This window comes from Pteropus medius, unplaced genomic scaffold (genome assembly GCF_902729225.1).
Source record: "Pteropus medius unplaced genomic scaffold, Ma_sr-lr_union100, whole genome shotgun sequence".
Taxonomy (NCBI): domain Eukaryota; kingdom Metazoa; phylum Chordata; class Mammalia; order Chiroptera; family Pteropodidae; genus Pteropus; species Pteropus medius.
This window is the reverse complement of record NW_024351543.1, coordinates 4,092,105-4,107,706: the sequence shown is the minus strand read 5'-3', so window position 1 is coordinate 4,107,706 and position 15,602 is coordinate 4,092,105. Positions and strand designations below refer to the sequence as shown.

The 15,602-nt window shown below is 37.3% G+C and overlaps 1 pseudogene; it reads left to right on the top strand.

Annotated features, from left to right (window-relative positions):
- Nucleotides 1-12,841: 12,841 nt before the first annotated feature.
- LOC120586819 (uncharacterized) lies at nt 12,842-12,965 on the top strand (annotated as a pseudogene).
- The last annotated feature ends 2,637 nt before the right edge of the window (nt 12,966-15,602 follow it).

Here is a 15,602-nt window from a genome sequence, read left to right as displayed (position 1 = left end):
TCAATGTCCATCCAGAAATTCAATGAAATTAGAGAATTTTAATTTCTCATAGGAAAGGGGCCTAGGCAAAAACAAGTTGGCTTGCTCTTTGAACACTGCCTTAGAAAATAATTACAGTTAAAACAAAAAATTTGACAACAAAAGTTCAATTAAGAGTAGTTTGAGTCTTGACTATAAACTCTCTCAAAAATTTCACAAAAGATATTCCGGTTACAATGCTTCCCAAACTTGTAGAAAGCCTCTCTTCCAATCATTTGCTAATTATTTCACTTGTCTGGTAACTGTCTACTCCCCTTTGCTTCCAAGTATCATTTCTTCATCTCCCAACTAAGTAAATCTCTATATCTATCCAACCTCCAAAAACTTCCTTAGGCCTTCCTCATCCTCCTGCACCTCCTCTTTTATTATGTAAATAACATTAAACATTTGTTAGTATTTTTTTCCCACTTTATTCATTGTTTAGATTCTTCCCTGACCTGGCATAAGGACCCTAGGAGGAGGAGAGTAGATAGCTAACACTTATAACTTACTAACATTTCTTTATCTCTGTCACAGCTGAGAAAATCACGGTAAGGGGGAGGAAAGGAGAAATAACATTCGTGAATACCTACTGTGTGTGAAGAACCACATTAGATGATTTTTGTAAATTTACATCACATAGTAGAAGTTTAGAAATGTTAAGGGCAAGGATCTCCATATTTATGAGCCAACAATTTTGAGGGGGCTGTGGATTTTTTTTTGAGTTCTCCTATTGATGTTTATACTAAGCATGAAGTCGAGAAATCACTTGTTTAAGGAAAAGATTCTTAACCTTTTTTTTTTTTCCCTTTTTCTTATCAAGACATACTTGATGGACAATTATATGACCTTTCTAAGGGGTAGACTTTGGTCAAAATAAGCAGAGTAGTGAATGAAATTCTATTTTCAGTGTGCTCCTGTTAATCCACCATTTTTTTTCTCCTACTCAGTAAGGTATATTAGGATGTGAAGGAGATACAAATACAAAAATTTTCTTAAGTTCCTTCGTATGTGTATAAAATAAATTAAACATTAATGTCACTTTGTTAGCAATAAATTACTCTCATCAAAATTCAAAACAAATATACTGGTTCAAATATGTAAGTAGCAAACGACCAATACAACTACTCCTTAAATGGTCTGTGCCATCTCAGAAGAAACAGTACTTTATCCAGCCATTTCAGTATTTGCTGAGCATCTACTAAATGCTGAGCATTTTTATCAATGGACCAACAGAAAACATGCCTACCTTTGTGCAACAGGAAGTTTCATGTAGTGAACAAATAAGCAGATATATAACATCCTATAGTAAAAAGTTGGTTTAGGGGGAAAAAAAGCAGAGGAAAAACAAAGTGAGGGTGGAGATTATTGGAGGAGGTCATGGAGAGGACATGACTCCTGGATGACATGTGAGCTGGTCCCAGACAATCGGAGGGGGCCTGGACCTCTAATTGTTCAATTAAACAATCAGAGGGGGCCCAGACAATCGGAGGCTCCTCACCCCCTCATCTGTCCTTTGAATATGCATTCTGCCCACCGTTACCAGAGTGAGAGCTGTTTTCAAGGGTGTAGGCTTGATGGAGCAATGTATTGTTGAGACCATCTGGACTGCATATATGACTGAGTCCAGTTAAGGTTTCTATATAAACTTTTAAGATTATGATGGGCAGGTGCAGAGATCTACTTGCTGCCACTCAAAGTGAGGCTGCTATGTCAGTTCCCTTTTTTATTAAACCAGTCACCTCTCATTCTGGAGTGGTCTGCCTCTTTGATTGGTCACTTCTTGCCCTTTTTTTATGGAGGCCAGTTTACAAAACAAATGGGGGTGTTGCTATTTTAGAGAAGGTATTCAAGGACGACATCTTTGAAGAAGAAATAATTGAACATACACTTGAAAGAGTTGGAGGAATAGGCTGTGTGGAAAGAACATGTCAGAGAGAGAAGCCCTATCAGGAAAGGACCTGAGGCAAGAACATGCTCACAGAGATAGGGATGCCTGTGAGCAAATAAGAGCTGAGGATGGACCATATCAGATAAAAGGCTTTGATCTCATACTAAAGTGATGGAAAGTCATTGCAATGCTTTCAGCAAGGGCGTAACATGATCAGATTAATGTTTTAAAAGAATCACTTTGGATACGGTGTAGAAAATTGCTGTTGGGGGCAGGAGTATAGGAGTTCAGGAAGCTATTGCAGTGATCCACAGGGGAAATGTGACTAAGAGGCCTTGGAAAATACTTTTAAAAAGTAGATTCTATACTACAGCTGTGAAAAATAGTAACATCCTCATCTCAAAGAGGGGCCTATTGGAGTTAGGCAGACCATAAATTGATCCTTGATGTATTTGAGAATAACTGACAACTGTGGAATGGTCTTCTGCAAATAAGGGCAGTGGTGTGGCCAAATGAACCTTAATGCAAGTGTAAATGATCCCTTATTTAGGGATATATATAAGTTTACTGGAATGAGCATGAATTCATTGTAAGAGGTCAGTAGGTATAGCAGAGAGGAAAGATAAGTGAAAGATAGGCCTCTAAGACCAATTTTGCATATTTCCAGTACTTGTCTCTGGAATCCCTCTATTCGTTTGTCTATTTTGGATATGCTTTCTCGCTTAATCATGGCTTACCCTTTCACACTTGTTCCCAGGTATTTGCACTATAGCTTCCTCAAAAGTGTCAGGGTTCAGCAAACTCCTGTTTGCTATAGGACATGTTCTCTAAAAGCAGGCAGATAATATAAATGGATATGCTAGAAGATTAAGAGATGTAAGTTTTTGGCCAATCATTGCCAAGAAAAGCCACACATTCTGTAGAAATTGTTGTTGCTTCAGGCCTCATATGTATCTGAGCATTTCAGAAGTGTAAGAACTTCTACACGAAAATGTCGCCAAATATAATGACAGTTTTAAATCACGTTTCATATGCAAGAAGTGTTGACACCTGCATGCCACTGAGGATCTCACAGCCTTAGTACTGAGCTATAGTGTCAGATGCACTGGCAAACTGGATTCTCTTCTTGAATCCAGAAGAGATTTCTAAGCCTCAGTTCCTTGGATTCTCTTCTTGAATCCAGTAGACATTTCTAAGCCTCAGTTCCCTCATCTAAAAAATAATATGAACCAAATGATTTCGAAAGTCCTTTTCTGATCTAGCTTTCTGTCATTTGGTTGAATACAATCTTCTGGTAGGCTTAAATCTCGCATACTGATTTGTTTTTGTTCTCTGTGTATTTCCACCCTCTTCTTTCACTCTAACAGCCATTTTCTTTATTTTGGCCTACACCGAAGGTGAATCAAAGACCTACAAGAGAAATTTCTTTGAGGTCTGCAGCCTGGGGTTTCCACTCCAAGAAACCAGACAAGACTGAGTGCTATGGTCTGAATGTCTGTGTGCCCCCAAACACTTATGTTGAAATCCTGATTCCCAATGTGATAATGTTCAAAGGTGGGGCTTTTGAGAGGTGATTAGATCATGAAGGCAGAGTCTCAAAAATGAGATTAATGCCCATAAAAAAGAGGCCAAGAGAGCTCCTTTGTGTGTTCTACCTTCTGAGAATAAGAGAAGTCAAAAGTCTTCAGCCTAGAAGAGGTTCCTCACTTAATTGTGCTGGAACCCTGATCTCAGACTTCCAGCCTCCAGAACTTTGAGAAATATATTTCTGTTGTTTTTAAGCCATCCAGTGTGTGGTATTTTATTATAGCAGCCTGAATGAACTGAAACATTGAGTCTGGGTAAAGAGAAAGAGGAAAAAAAAGAGTTGCAATATGTATCGGAAGAGGACTGATGGCAGCAATAAGAGACACTCAACTTGGGTGTGCGGGGTTATAGGAAAGAGGAGAATTTTTCATGTTGGGCCTGGAAATGGAATAGTAGGGACTCTAAATTTGAAATGTTTTCTAGTGTGGGCTCCTGGTTCTTCTGTTGAGTTCATCAATCAATCACTTTAGACAGTCTGTCATTCAACCGTTTTGGATACATGTAATTTTCCCCTCTGACCTGAGCATGAAACCTTGTCTAAAGAGAGGAGCTCCAGAGACAGAACTGTCTCCTCATCAAGGTGAAACTCACCAGAGCAGTCAGCAACTCTTATCTGGTCAGGGCAGCAGTGGACACAATGTATGTTATAATCTCTTTGTTATGGGAAAAGAAACATACTAGGAAAAACTAAGAAAAGAACAACTTGATATAAGATATTTATTTATATTAGTGAAAAATAATTTGAAGTTTGTTTTAATATACAAAGATATCAGAGTAAAATTGATGGCACTGGGCTGCTTCGAAAATGGTGTGGGTCTAAGTTAAATACCCAATAATTGACCTTTGCAAATAACCCTTCACTTGCATGGCTATCAGTTTCCTCATTTATAAAATGACAGAGTTGGAATTGACAATTTTCGGGATCCTTTTTAGTTGTAACAATCTCTGGTGCTATGAATGTACTCTGATAAGGGATGATCTATAAAGATGGGGGATGATTTAAATGTATTGCACCTGAACTCAATTCTTTTTCTGGGTATTTCTTCTAAATTAAAATAAGGGTGAGTGAAGTTTTCAGGAATGCAAAATGTTGCTTAAACATATTCAGAGGGTTTAAAGCAGAGAGAAGAGAGAAGAGGAGGAGAGAGAGAGAGAGAGAGAGAGAGAGAGAGAGAGAGAGAGAGAGAGAGAGAGAGAGAAGGGGCAGAAAAGAGACAGAGACAGAGACAGAGAGACAGAAGGAGACAGACAGAAGAACAGAATACACCAAAATGGCCTAAAGGTTGTATTTGAGAGATGGATCTGTGGGATAATGTTTTTCATTCTTTTTATTTTTCAGTATTTTCCATTTTTATTTTTATTTAACTTGTAATTTTTAAAAGAATGTTTTAAACTAAAAATTTCTACAGTGGAGAGAAAGTTGTTGATATTCTCTTTCTCTGTCTCTCTCTCTCTAATGAAGAATAGCTGAAATATTTTCTGTAACAGCCCAGCTTTTACATATAGAGGTCAGGGAACCTACTGTGAAGGTTCAGTATTTCTTTCAGACTTAGCCTTGAGCTTAATGATGTTCATGTTGAATTTTTTTTTTCCACCAATGTACAGGAACACATTTTATAATTTTTTATATAGTTGATCCTAAATGAATTTTAAAAATATTTATCTAATAATAGATAAGCCTTCTTTTTGATCTGTTCATGGTTTATTTCTGGGAAGAAGGTAAATGACTGGAATACATATTTTACCAGACTCCTTTCTGCAATAACAGAATACTAAATCTGGATGCATTTATGTGGATGCATTTACCTGTACTGTACTTCCTTTTTACATCAGAGTATGCCAAAAAGTCTACCCTAACTATTAGCAACTTTCCTTTGTAGAGATTAAATATTACTGGACAGCTTTCTGTAATCTTTTGCCTTACTTTTTTGCTTTAAGCGGTCACTCTTGGTGCCAAGACCTCTACAAGCTATAACATAAAGCTCAGGGATATTGTTTCCATAGCAGCGTGACTCTAGTGCAATTGTATCAACAATTGTAGCCACTTCTGCCAACGTAAGCCTGATATCTTCAGATGACAACAGATGGCTAAGTAGCCTACTTCAACTATCAGAATGATTCAGTCAGATCATCCTTCTTTTCTCCTTTAAAACTATCCTTGAATTCCAACTCTCCGAAGGCATTTTCGATTAAGTGGTAGTGAGATATGTTTAAATAGCTGGTCCTTACACATCCATACAAATACCTTTCTGACCCTTATTCTTGTCACAGATGTAAATAAACACTAGAAAGTGAATGAAGCAGAAAGATATGCGGCATTAACAAACACTATAAAAACAATCTCTTTTCTCTTACTCTCTTTTAATGCTGATGTGACCTCCTTGAGATCAAGATTCTGACAAATTATGCCTAATATATGGAAGTGCTTAAAAATTCTAACTTAGATAAAGTACTTTCAAGTCAAATTATTTTTCATGTAAGATGTTATGTTTTAACATTTTCTAAAGTCATATATTTGCCATTTTTTAATTTTTGAAAAGAGGATACAAAGGAAAAAGTAAACTGGAAAGAAATAAGGTATAAAGAATAAAAAAATTAAAACAGATTAAGGAAGGATTAAATCTTGTTTTCATAATCTCTACCATTTCCTTACTAAAGGAGAGCGAAGGAAGACTTGGACCATCTGTGTGACATACATTAAAATGAAATTGCTTTCAGGTCTTTAGACATCACACTAGAGAGAGCAAAGAGAGTGAGCACAAGTCAAACAGAGCTTGAGGGTGGGACAGAAGAGATAGAAATCTAGTGAAATGGAGCAGAAAGATAATGTTGACCCTAAAGCAAAATTTGGAAGAAAAAGTCTGCTATGCAAAGGTTAGAAGCCCAAATTGGGATGGGTTCTGCCAGTCACCAGGTAACAGGTGAATAAGGAATCTGAATTCAGTTTGCTCAGTCTATCAGCCTGGCCAGGTGTGAGAACATTCATCAAGTTCTTGATAGACTATAGCACCCATCCATGAGAAATCTCATTTCTGGACATTCGGCAGTCCTTGACCTTGAAAGCAGTTCCGGACTGGTAGTCAGTCTAACTTGATAAACGATGATTTCTCAAAGAGAAATGCAATTCTCCCACTCCACTATGACCACACATACACGTGCAAACACACACACACACACACACACACACACACACACACACACACGGCTTAAAAATGTATAGCTACATACATAGAAAGACCCATGAATGTGTGACATACTCTTTCCACCAGCAAGTCACTGATAACACTGGTGCACTTGATGCATTCAACATAATTTCAGATAACCAACACCTGTGCCTGCCCTGCTCTAAAAGCTCCCAGAGAAATCTTGGCTGTCTGACAGGAAGATGTACAATGAAGTCCTTGCCAAAGAATAAAAATACAAATGTTTATTACAAATAATACCCAGGGTTATGGTTGTGTTCTATGCAGAACTTTAGTGGCCAAACCAGAACCCCTGGCCTAGGAATACCAAAATGTGCTGTGATTTTATTTAAATATGTATTTATTTTTAACAGTCATGATAACAATAGTTTCTGTTTCCCCTTTTTACATTACTGTAATTGATTTATTTGTTCTTGTTCCTCCCACTAAATTCTAAATCCCTGTGAAGACAGTGGCTGTGTCACCTCTCTCTCTTTCTTGTGCATCTGTCACAATTCTCTCCTCTCTGTCTCTCTGAATGATATGTGATCAATGACTGCTTGTGACATGATTTATTCATAGTCTTCTTTCATTCCTGAAATAATAAAAGTAAAATGAATATGTATGACACTTAATGTTAGTAAGAATTAATTATTTCTACAACCTACGGTAAGCTTAGGTTATAGATGGGTAAATATAGGAACCTGTTTGTTAACAAAATATCAAATTTGGGAATACATCCGAGGCCCGTGCATGGATTCCTTTTTGTTGTTACCAATATTCTTCTGAGATATTATGATTCTCTATACATTTTAATACTATAGAAATAGAGCAACAACTATCTCTAGATTTATTTGTGTCATGAGAAAAGATCTCTCATCCAACTGTACTTACCCAACTCAGCAATTAACCATTACTCTGTTCCCTCTATTCTATGGAAGCCTGCTGATGAGTGAACTCCGTTAGCACGTCACGCTCTTCTCCCATCAGATAAATTATATGTTTTCAAGTGTTAAGTATTTTTTCCAAATATATTTATGTCAGCTTTATATGCTATTGTAATTACATAATTTAACTAATTACTATTTAAAACAAACAAATAATGGGAGCAAAAAGAAAAAGTTGGTGTTTAAATGAAAATTATGTTAAATGCTTTGGACATATTTGTTAAAGGTAAGCTAGAAAAAAATGCTGTTGAATTAGGTAGGGGAGGGTGAGACAACTGTTTCAGACTCAGAGAAAATTGTAAGAATCCGGAAGGAATTTCATACTTGGATTTTTCATATATAAGTTTTTATAAGAAAGATAATGGGCCTATTTGAAGAAAGGGATTTAAATGGTCTTACATTAAAATTGTAGTAAAAACGTGTACATTTGTAAGCGTTAAGTCAAAAAAAAGTGTTGAAGATATGTATATATTTTTAAAAAATAATGATCTTCCTTAATAGACTTTTAAAAATTAGCTTATACTAAGATGGCTACATATAGGTCTTCTATTTTTTATTAGCCCTTGAATTTATTCAGTTTCAAATAATACTTATTTTTGTTCATATGATTCAGGAGATTCAGAACTCCAACTTTAACGTATTTATGTATTGATTTATTCACTTTATTGTGACTACATGCTTAAAACAATACTTAATGATGCCATGACTACATTCAGAGCTTGCGATTGAATAGGGAAGATATGCTACCTATATATATACAACTACAGACAATTATTTGTAAGTTGTACAAAGCAAAACAGGGGCTCACTTCCAGAAGCACAGGTGAAAGACTCATTTCTTTATTAAAAATGTATTTTTAGATATACTTTTTAGGTACCAAGAACTATGCTTAGTTCCAAGGACATAGTAGTGAATATGACAGACAAGTCCTTGTCTCATGGTTATATGAGAAGATGTTTCTTGAATATAAGTAGGATTGCCATAGGTAAACACAGGGTTCGAAGAAAATAAATGATGAGGTGACTTCAGCATGTGCAGGAAGAGGCTCAAAATTTGTTGAGGGATTAGTGAGTAATTTGGCTAGAAGATGAGGTATCTGTGGAAGTGTAGTGAGAGATAAAGATGGAAATTATGCAATCATTTCTTTTGATGTAAAAACAATTAATAAAAAATTTCTCCCTGTGCCTTTATGAGCCTATTTCTTCTTTAGTAAAGTGCAGGCAATTGTCAGGCTCTATGATCATTGAGGTCCTTTTACAGGCCGTAGTTTTTTTTTTTTTTATTCTGAATTCAAATTCCCCTTTGTTGTCGTTGGAACACAATCAAAAGCCAAAACCCTTCCTTCCAAGTTTGATTTGTTCTTAGGCTCTCATCATGGGCCGGAATTAACACAAGGGGACAAAGAAATGGAATTTCTAATACACATTGCTCAATGCAGATTTCAAGTCCTGCTATGGCACTCCATTCATTGCTAAAAGTACGATATGAAAAAGTACAGAAGGAACACGAGAGAAGAAACCAGAAGGCTTTTTAACTTCATTTGTTTCCTATAGTTCCCTGTTCTTAAGAGTGTGTTTCCACCACATCACCGCCCTCCCCGCACCCCCCGCCTGAGCTTTACATAGAAAAGTGTCATCTAGATTTGGAATTTATAGCTTCTTCTCCTTTTATGTTATTTGCTTTTATAGTTTAGGCTTTACAAATTCTAAGACTATGTCTATATAATGCCCCAAAAGATTTATTGGGCAACAAATTTGCTTGGCCATTTGCATCCTAATGGCAAAGGCATTTTCTTCAGCCGGAATAGTTTATTTTCTTTTCAGTTGCAAATGGGGATATTTTAAGGGAAAAGAAGTTATTTTGGTTCAAAGGGGGATATTATAGCTCCTCATTTCTGACACCTGTCAACTTCCCGCCTCAGCAAGAGTTCTTTATTGGTCAGAAATTAATGCTTTGACTCAAATGACCCCAGGCTGTATTATCTAGTCCTCATCTAAAATAAAATAAACTTTGGAGTTCTTTTTTCTAGGTTTATGTAAATAGTTTAAAATTATACCATATACAGGAGAGAAAGTATATTTTATAGAAGAGGGTTGGTGGGAAACCTTACTTTAGTTGTGCACATAGAGCACTATAATAGGAATCAGAAGGACTGCGTTCTATATTTTTTGTTTAGCTGTATGACTTTTAGACACGTTGCTTGAGTTTTGGAAACCTTAGTCTTTCTCATAAAATAGGAGGCGGGGAGTGGGTTTAGGGAAAAGCAGACGGTGAGTGGTGGTGTTTGTGGTAGTTTCATGGGTCAACCTTCAATGAGTGCTTAAACTTATACATCTTATTTCAATAGTACTCACAGTACCCTTAAGAGAAGAATTAGAGCTCAAAGAAGTTGGATTATTTGCCCAGGTGTTAGAAGATGTCGTCAAAAGGATGCAACTGCTGGTTGACCCACGAGCTGGACCTGGGCAATCAGAGGCTTCTTACCCCATCCCCGGTCCTTGGAATGTACATTATACCCACCGTTCCCACAACTGAAGCCATTTTCAAGTACACAGCCTTGAGAGAGCAAGGTGTTGTTGAGACCATCTGGTTTGAATATGTGACTGAACCCAGTTTTAAGGCCTCTGTATAAACTTAAGATTCTGGAGGCAAGGTGCAGAGATCTACTTGTCTTGCTGCCATCCAACACAAGGCTCATATGTAAGTTCCCTTGCTTATTAAAACTGCCATCTACCAATTTGGTCTGCTTCTTTCTGCAGTCTCTCATTGCCTGTTGTGTATAGGGGCCAGTTTGCAAACCAATACCAGGGACACATACTCAGTGAACAGAAAACTCCATATGTGTTTGAGGTTACAGCTAGATTTTTCTTCTATACCACACCATACTTTCTCATCTAAAGTTCCTTCAAGTAGTCAAGTTCTTTCACGTGAAACTCTACTGTTTGGGTCCTTGACAAATCAATTTCCAGCTTTTCCTTCTTTAATTGTAAATGTCTAGGGTGAAATACGTCAAAGGCAAGAAGACAAACTCCTACCTTCTGAACTTTTCTCCATTGCTGTGTTAATGAGCTCATGCCCATGAAGTAGTTTCATGACTTTAATGTATTATTATTGTTAGTTGAGCACAATTACCCACTCTAGGCTTTTTGACTGGAGCTGAACTTGTTTCATTTCAGATGCCCACAAAAGTCTGTATTCTTGTTCTTTATTCTCTGCTTCCACCTAAATTATGAAACCATTTCCAAGATCTGTGAAAACTGCTCTATAAGGCATTGGGACAGTCAAAAGAAACCTGCAGGCCAGACTGCAAAGTCTGTTCTAGAAGATATTGCCTAAGGTCAAGTAGTGAGAGTATAATACAGGCAGGAATGAATGGCAGCCGTGTACCGTTACAGGATGGGGATTCTTTTGTTTAAAGAGAGGGAAAAAACAGCTCTGATGTAGGAAAGGTAAAAATAGGCAATCTCTCCATTTTTTTTTTTAATAAAAAGACTTTTCTTTTTTGACTCATTGTCTCAATATAGCACATTAAAGGGTCTCTAGACAAAATGCACTTCTACACACATAAACCTAATTGTCCTTGGAATGAAAGTTTTTCTTTTTCCTTTTAAAAAAAGGATTTGTTAACACTTCATAGAAAACTTTGAAAAGTATTCTATTTAGAGGTAGTTTTGCTGACTCAATATGTCATGCATTTGGTATTTCCTCTCTTGATTTTATTTTGGGGATATTAGTATAAAACCTGTTGTTTTTTTAAAAAAATCTTTTTACCAATGTCACCATAATACAAATAAATAAGTAAATAAACAAATTAATTAATTAATTAATTAAGTAAGTAAAAAACCTTTTTTAGGATTATTCTGATCGTTTTGGCAGAATAATCCATAATAAAAGCAGTTTAGACACAAATATTACAGTTTAAATATCTTACCCACTTACTGGGGAAGGTAGGTGGGGTCTACTGAAATAAGATGTGAGAAGTGAGCTCAAGTGTCTCTGGGGCTTTTTTGAGTGGGAGAGGACTCTTCTTTTCCTATAAGAGAATTGGGATCTAAATGAAAGGAAGCGAATTGATAAAGGCATCCAGTGCTACTATTTCTTTTTTTTTAAATGTGCATTTCTTCCTATTCAAAAGGGGAGAGTCCAACTGAAAGTTTTGTCGGGGAGGGGGGCACCTTTTAAGAATTCCCAGACGCAGCAGAACACAAATCTTTTGATAGAATGCAAATGACATAACAGCAATACCAGGAAGCTTCTCAGAGCAAATTACCATCCCATCACTGAGAATTAGCAATGGACGTTGATAGACTTTATCAACTTGGAGATTTTTTTCTGGAGTGGAAGGCAGCTGCAGGGAAGGGAATAAAATACTAGGAAGACTTCTATGTCTATAATTGATTTTTCCTGATGCTATGTGTGGCTTTGTAACCAAAATTAGCTTTTTAGGACAATAGTGATGATGCAGACTCACAAAATTTCTACCTATTTATGGAACAATGTGCATATATATAGGCATGTCTTCCACCATGATATTAGAAAGATTTCATCGACACTGTTACATAAGCTGAACTTCACAGAATGTGGGTAAATTTTTGCATTCAGAAAAAATACGCAAGTCTTCAATGTTCCTGAACTCTGACAATGCATCAGATCGACCTGTTGCCCTGTCCACACCTGACTTAAAATCTTCTGGGGATAGAGCCTGAATATCTGCTGTTTATAAAATTTTTACAAGTGACTTTACCCAACCACTTTTCTATGTTATAAAATGTGTCCCTGAACTAAAGTGAAGGATATGGGCAGAAATAGAATAGGATACATTCTTCTCTCTAGAAAAGAACATTTGTGAGAAAAAAAAGGCTCAACGTATACATTACAATTTAAAAAATCTTTGATAAAAATGTTTGAACAATTGACATATGAATACATAAGTGCTCTGTGGCACCAACACAAGTAATTATTCAACTGTTAGCTACATTCAAGAAATATCTGTCCTGCATCTTGCACTCTGCTAAGCTCTATATGTTTTCAAGATAATTGGCAGGTGTGTTTACAATCAATTTGGAAAAATATGATACTAACACCGAAATAAGAGATTGATTTTTTAAAGCAATACGGAAACAAATAGAAAGATATTATAGTTAGATACAGCATATGTTTCAGTGATATGTTTAGGCATCAAGAAAAATTTGAGATAACTTCTAAATAACTGTTGGGTCTATGGCCATGCTCCCCTGAACAAGCCCGATCCCGTCTGATCTGATCTCGGAAGCTAAGCAGGGTCGGGCCTGGTTTGTACTTGAATGGGAGACCACCTAGGAAGACCAGGTGCTGTACACGTAAAAAAATAAAGGATTGTAAGCTGACAAGGTCCTTGCAATCTGTAAGGCCAACCAAGGGTTGCCTAAATAAATGAATAAATAAATAAATAAATAACTGTTGGAATACATTCTAAGCATAGGGTTGGGAGATCACAAAGTCTGTTTAACACACTTCTTGGCTCTGGCGAATTCACATCTCAACTCTATGACCTTAGCAAGTCATGTGACTTCCCTGGGACCCATTTCCTTACCTGATAAAGGTGCTTAGGCTAATAAGTGGTCTCCACAGGAGTGCAGAGTAGGGGTGGGGAGATTATTTCCCCAAGGAACATGTGGACTATCTGGAGATATTTTTGATGATCACGACTTGGGTGTGGGGTTGCTAGTGGCATCTAGTGGGTAGAAGCCAGGGATGATGCTAAATAGTACAACACACAGGACAGTCCCACACAACAAAGACTTATCTGATTTAAAATGCCAATAGGGCTGAAATTGAGCTTAAAGTTTTGTCAAAGCTCTTAACACTTTGTTGTTCTTCGATAATGTTCCTCAATCATTAGAAGGCACAAGAATCGCCTAGAGAAATTAGTTAAATGCCGATTATTAGACTCCTATTTCCAAATATGTTAATACATTAGGTCTGGTCTTTGACTAAGTAATCTGGATTTTTAGCATGTACACTAAGTGATTATATTGTAGCTGAGTCCTCAGATTACATTTTGAGAAATTTTACTAAGATATACATTGACAATGAAGAAATCTAGGTTGATTCTTGAAAAATAATGCTGCTAGACTTTATTAGTATATCATGAGTCATTCAGCAGCCTGAGGAGACTTATACAAGGTTTCACAACTTGTTAGAGGCAAGGTAGACCTGAATCCACCTAGGTCTAGCTCCAAAGTCCATACTCTGACAACTATACAAACTGCCTCCTGAGAGTAGTACATATAGCCTTCGTAAGACAAATATGCAGTACGTGGGACTAAAGTAAGATGAGGCAGTCTGGAAGACAGGCTCTCCACCAGTGACAGAAAAAGAGAATGTAAATTGTTAAAGGTAAGATAAGAGTTTCAGAGGACCTTGAATTAGAAAGTGAGGAATCTGAAATCAATCTGGTGTTTCTCAGCCCTAGCTACAGATTAGAATCACCCTGGGATCTTTAAAGCCTACTGATATGAGGGCCTCACCCCAGAGATTCTGATCTAATTGGTCTGGGGCGGGGTCACATATCAGTAGATTTTAAAAAGCTCCCAGGTGGTTCTAATCTGTACCCAGAAGACCAGAGGGAACCACTGTAAATCATAAATAGGCGAGAGTCATAAAGAAAATGTTAAAGGGGATTTACCTGATGATAATGTATAGACAAGAATAGAGCATGGAGAATGGAGAAAGGGGATCAGCTAGGAGACTATTGTAGGAGTCTAGATGTGTGGAGATAAAGACCTACACTCAGGAGATGGCTTAGAAACAGCACTGAAGTCAGGAGGTTTCCCTCAGCTCTGCAGGTGTTGCTCTTATTGGCCTGTTGTGTGCCATAGAAAAGTCTCTTAATTTTCTGTCTCCATTTCTCAGTAACACAAAAGAGCAAATATTGTCCCTGACTATACCATGGCATTGTTATGAGATTCAAATTAGATAATTGAAAATTAGACATTTTTGAAATTGTGGTTTTGATTTGCATTTCCCTAATAGCTATTGATGTTGAGCATCTTTTCATGTATTTATTGGCCAGTCGTATGTCCTCTAGGGAGAAGTGTCTGTTCAGGTCCACTGCCCATTTTTTGATTGGATCATTTTTTTTGGTTGTTATTGAGTCGTATGATTTCTTTGTATATTTTGGATATTAGGTCCTTATCGGAAGTGTTGCTAATGCACAATACATATTCAACAAATGAAAATGGTGGCAGTGGATCTGGAAAAAAGACAGCCTAGACATGTTCGCATTGGTGAGACTGATGACCAACTGAAATCAGAGGAGTGAAAGATATTCTAAAATAGGGGTCCCCAGCCCTGGGGCCATGGACCGGTACCGGTCTGTGGCCTGTTAGGAACCAGGCTGCACAGCAGAAAGTGAACTGCAGGCAACCAAGTGAAACTTCATCTGTATTTGTAGTTGCTCCCCAGTGCTAGCATAACCGCCTCAGCTCCACCTCAGATCATCAGGCATTAGATTCTCATAGGAGCACCGATCCCTGGTGCCAAAATGGTTGGTGACCGCTGTTCTGAAGGTATGAGCCTGTGGAACTGGATGATCCTTCTCACAGAAGCAGGGAAATTAGGAATGGGGAATAACTCCTGATGGAAAATGGCAGTAGGTGAAGATCAGAGGTTCTCAACTGGGGGTGATTTTGCTCTCTAGGAAGCATTTGGCAATGCTTGGAGACATTTTTTGGGCTGTCATGATGTGTGTGTTGGGGGCACTACTGTCATCTAGTCGATAGAGGCCCGGGATGCTGCTAAACATCATATAGTGCACAAGACAGCCTCCCACAGCAAAGAATTATCTGGGGCAATGTCAGTAGTGACATAGTTGAGAAATCGGATACAGTTATTACAGAGTTGGAACGGGCCAAAGACATCATAATTATGTAATTCGATTATTTATTGTTACTGTTGACTGAAATGAAATTGAGAGATTAAATGACTTGGTTAAGG